The following is a 5,468-nucleotide window of genomic DNA, read 5'->3' as shown; positions in this document are numbered from 1 at the left end:
TAGCTGCCTGCATAAATATATAGTTATAAATGAGTTCATGTGTAAGGAACTAAATGGAGAGTTGTATTATTTGAACGAAACTGATGAATGACAGATCATTAGAGAAACTAACTTCTTAAAATGTAGAAAAATAGAATTTTCTCCATACCTTCGAGTAATTGTTGGTACCACGCCATACAGCTACATATGGTATGAAAAGGAAAACGGTTCCTTAAAAAGCGACTTCCATAGGTATGTCAATTGTCCACGTTAAATCCAGCATCACGATCGACGGTATTCGCTTTTTTATATTAGATTTTTTTAATGCATTCCTTATATCCGTGTAAATAATGTGAACTTCTGGTAAGGTTTTCAGTGTAAATATTGTTCACCTTTGCAAATTGAACGCTCGAGATCTTCCAAAATATATTTCAAAATCCGATGAGATTTTTTTCGCATGTTGTCGCTGCTGTTTTTATCTTGACAAAAATGACAGCTGATTGGAGGTGGGAAATTTTAATGAGAATTGTGGACATTATAATCAAAGCTATACTTACTGATCGAGTTCCTGTAAAAGCTCTGAATTATTTTCTCAATTCAGTAGACAAAGATTAGATTCTTGAAAAAACAATGTTTTTCTGTGTGTTTGTTTTCTTGTAGTTTCATAATAATTATCACACTGGAAACAAGATTGGTCGCTGAAAGATATATATAAATCTTATGACTTCTCGTTGTTTCCAATTATGGTTGTATTTATACTACAAAATACGTTCATAATGCCTGGAAAATTGCATGCATGGTAGTAAATCTTCATGAACTTGATTTAATTTTGAGCAACATCTTGACTTCGTAATTTAGATTGAGGGTAACTGAGGTCATATTCTTCGAAAAATTGGGAAATTTTCTTGCGGATTCATGCAGGAAGTTTGAAACTATTGACCTAACTTGCAAATACCACCTGAAAAAGTGAGAAACACTAAACCATGCAATTGCAAGGAACTCTAAGGATAATTGCTGATGTGCATCAAGGATGATATTATTTTACATTTTTGGAAATTCATTTTTTTCCGATGCCTAGTGATAATGGATTCTTGAAAAAGATTCCTACTGCGAGCGAAATATCAAAAATAAATGTTTATTTAAGCTTATGATGTTGGCTTGTTCATAACAGCCGAGTTTCTCTAAATAAAAACTTGGTTTAAAATCTATCTAAAGTTTGTGTTTGTCTTAAATTAACGAGCCCTGGTAATTACATTTTGTTCTCAGACAATCCTTGACGAGCACCTCGGAAAATCAGCTTATACTCCTACAGATTATACCGTCCCGGGTATTCGTTTGTTCTCCATAGGATAATTACTTCAGATTTATAAAAATTGAACATATAATTTTCTCTACATATTCCGCAGCTTAATTCCCCAGCACTATCGCCGATTCATTCATAATTTTCTGTGTGAACAAATTTGGCTGAATGAAAATAGCCGAATGAAGTCAACATATTTTTTAATGCATGTTAGTTGGTAATATGGCTTTCGGCCGTTTAGATCGGGGTACCGAACTCCATCGAACGATGGCTGACAGTCTGCAGTGAAGTTTGAATATTCTCGTTATAATCAGCAGACTATATTTGTATACTTTCACTATCCCAGCTTAAGATAGTTTGAAAAAAAATTGCGGAATACTGACAAGTTCTTTTTCAGAACAACATTTTCCCTAGTGTTTAAATTGTTGAACGTAAATTTCTCCTGCATTTTCACCTTAGTAGTTTAATATACACAATTTTTTCCGACCCCTGTTATATCACACAAGATCTACCATACAACCTCCTGATCTCCCACTGTGACTGTCATTATACTAAGAAGAGGGTGGCAGGGTATCACTGATACCGACCCGACCCCATCCATTCTCGACGGTCTATCAGTCTTCAGGGCTGATTAATTCCGGCATGGATTGACGGACTTTTTATCAGTTAAAAACTCGGGGCACCGCTCAGGGACAGCTCGGAGCACCGCTCAGGGACAGCTCGGGGCACCGCTCAGGGACAGCTTCATTTGCACCTGTTGGAGGATAACAGAAGACAGAGGAATGGCGCTATCTTATGATCTAATGTTACGAGTTTATGTGGTCTGGACTCGAAGTGATGGTGAATAATTATAGAGAGCGATTCAAATTCGATCCAGTTTCATCGCATATTCTGCTTAAAGTGCTGGTAATTTGTTATTTTTTGTTTAGAGTTTTTTATTGATATCTAAGATCTAATGAGGAGCTCGCACATTTCACCCTCATATATGTAGATGCACATACATAGTGAATTTGGCTTTGAGATAAGTTGAACTAAACGCTTGATGATCTAACTTCGAATATTTGCATTGTTTGGAGGGGGTATTGGAACTTGATTATTGGTAAGAAATCAGTAAATTATTTTTCTCACATAGTTTTTTGCCTAATAATTTTACAGCGAATGAATATATACAGTATTTATATGTTGGCACCGATGATCAGTAAGCGTGCTACATGTTGGTTTTCAATTGCATCGTCGAGAAATGCCTTAGAAAGTTTAAATATCAGATTTTGCAATTGGTTGCCCTTTAGTGTGCCGAATTTCTGCGTAAAAGAGGTTCATTTTGGTAAAAATAGTAGTAGAAAATAGGCTCAATTTACTCGAAGAAATTTCTTTCCTAAAAATCTGCAGTTGGTAATGATCGTCCCAAAGCAATTAATGATACCATCCTATATTTTTTTATACCATCCTATATTTAGCGAAAAATTTTGCCAAATATTTAAAATTTCATAACTGATCTCTTACCGAAATTTTTACGCGCCATGTTCATTAGGTGAAATATGCCCCGTAAATTAAAGTAATTTAGTTACGTGAACCCTGAAAAGGCATCGGAAGTTTGAACTTAAATTTCATGCTTCAACAAGCGGCTATACGACGTGCTGAAATTAACGTCGCTTCTCGATGTTGATCGATGGCTGCTGCTAATTAGTCTCTATATGTATTCGTGCCTAATGTATTAGCCTTCTTATATATTCGTGCCTAATGTATTAGCCTTCTTATATATTCGTGCCTAATGCATTAGCCACCTTATGTATTCACGCTCACATTTGAGGTTCTAGAAATATCGTTTCTTGCTATATAAAAACTATTTAGTTTGAAGCTTCATTGAATTATTGAATAAAAAAAAGGATGAACCCTTTTATAAGCCACGAAGATATTCACGTTATCAGGCGTCTTGGTCGAGATTAAAGCAGACCTCCGATCACAGGAAAGCCGTCATTTGCATGCCAGGTGACTCATTTGGCTGCAAATTCTAGACTTATTCGCTCCATTGAGCGGCTTGGAGCACCGAACTCCGAATAAGAAATGCATAATCAACGGTTCTTCGTTGGAGATTACAACTTCAGTCCCACTTGCTGGACGACTTCGTAATTAAGCTAAATGACTGGTAAGGTCACAGTATTATCGTGATTGGATGATTAATTGATTTCAAGTCAACAGTAAATAATTGCAATTAGATTTGGAACCATCGAATGATGTACGTGGTCCTCAATAACGACTTGGAAGTAGGTAATGCATAGATGAGGCTCGGTTAACGTCGAATTATAATGGATGTCTACTTCGTCTCTAAAATGATTGTTGTTATCAAATCTGTTCACTGAAGGGTGGTGAGTGAGAGAATACTAAAAAAATTAAATAATCTATAAACTACATTTGCTCATATAGATGATTTTTTCAAGTCTGTAACTCTGATAATCGTGCTATGAATAGAAATATACGGAAGTCTCGGAATAGCTTCAGCAGAAAAAAGGAGGATATGAAGTCACAGCAATTATTTTCGAATATCAACCGCACGCCGTTTGGGGTTATTTGTGTGAAAGATCCGTCGTGCGGCAGCTTCAAACAACAGTCGAGCTTCAACATCGAGAATCAGTCGAGTGCCAACAACGGGGGCCAATCGTACATCAACATCAAAACTCCAATTAAGGAGCACCGATATCTGTGTTCAGTCGAACTTCAACGTCAAGGTTCAGGCGAGTGCCTACATCAATGACCAGTCAAACACCAACATCAGCCGTCAGTCAAGCCAATTCAGGCACAATCACCGATTGGTTGACCGCCATTACATACAAATGCAACTACGATCAATCGTGAGTTGAGCATGCACTTCAAATATTTGTATTACACTCATACCTTACGTAGAGGAATAAAGCATCAGAGGGGAAACACATCTTAGAGGATGGATGGTTTCACTGGCGCAGCTCTCATTACGCGCCGCTTTCATAGCGACCGAGTCTAGCCAACTCTCGTATTCACCAGAGGCCAATTTGCCGCAGAAAGTCTAATTTATCTGATCATCAAAGCTCATCTACTATAATTAATTCATCGTGCAGACTCGAGAACTGAGAACACACGTGTCGGGCTGCTTCATCAACTTGATTCACTCAATGTTTAGACTTTCAGCTTCGTTATAAGTTGGTCGTAAGTCATTAGCTCATTTTTTCACATTTTTTGACCTTAAATGCTAAGGGCTAACCATATTTTTGCAACAAACCACAAACACACTGCAATTTGGTAACATCGACACCGCTCTAGTTTTAGAGGTTGTATAGGCGCAGAAAACGCGGTCTTTTTTTACATTTCATTGATAATTTACTGAATTGACTGCTTAAAAAAATTTATGACTGTTAGTGTCATTCCTAGCTGAAACTATCTGGTCAAGAAGTCAATCCTTCTCTGAATTACCTGTAGATGATCGCTGCAATTAATTATAAGCGTTTTTCCTGATATTTTTGAAATTGGACCTATATGTAAATAATAAATCATGGTCTGCCTCTGGTGAATAAATAAATGAGATTTATGGCAGCAGGTAAGAGTGCGTCAAGAGTAATGCAGGTTTTTATGGCTTTGAGGCCATTATTTACCGAGCTAATTAAGGTCATATTCAGAAATACATTCTGCCCGTGATTGAAGGGCGAGGTCGGCGACCACGAACACTGAGAATTAGGGTTAAGCGTTTTATAACTTTTTGGGAGTTTAATTGGTTTCGCAAAATAGGGGATAATTTGTCAATAAGCAAAAAAACGATGTTTTATTTTAGACTCTTTTTAATAGTTTTAAATTTAATATAAGACTTCTAGGTTTATTTATTCATGACTCGAGGGTCGTCTGAAATTTTTCTAAATATGAAAAAATAGCAAATATATGAAAAAGTTCCAAAAAATCCAGCTATTATTCTTGAGATTACAACGGGAAAAAAATCATCCAAAAAGCGTCTGTATAATATAAGTTTTAAGTTTCGAAATTCTAGCTTATCATCATCATTGTTGAAGAATCATAAGATAATTTTAAAATGTGAGCGCATAATCGGAAAATTTACCATAAATAATAATATGAGTTTATAATATTAGTAATATAAATGCCCACATTATATCATATCTATTATAAATGTTGATTTTTCTAGACCTATCATTTTCTCATCTTCATGGTG

This window comes from Hyalella azteca, unplaced genomic scaffold (assembly GCF_000764305.2).
Source record: "Hyalella azteca isolate HAZT.00-mixed unplaced genomic scaffold, Hazt_2.0.2 contig14498, whole genome shotgun sequence".
Lineage (NCBI taxonomy): Eukaryota > Metazoa > Arthropoda > Malacostraca > Amphipoda > Hyalellidae > Hyalella > Hyalella azteca.
Note: the sequence above shows the minus strand (reverse complement) of the source record.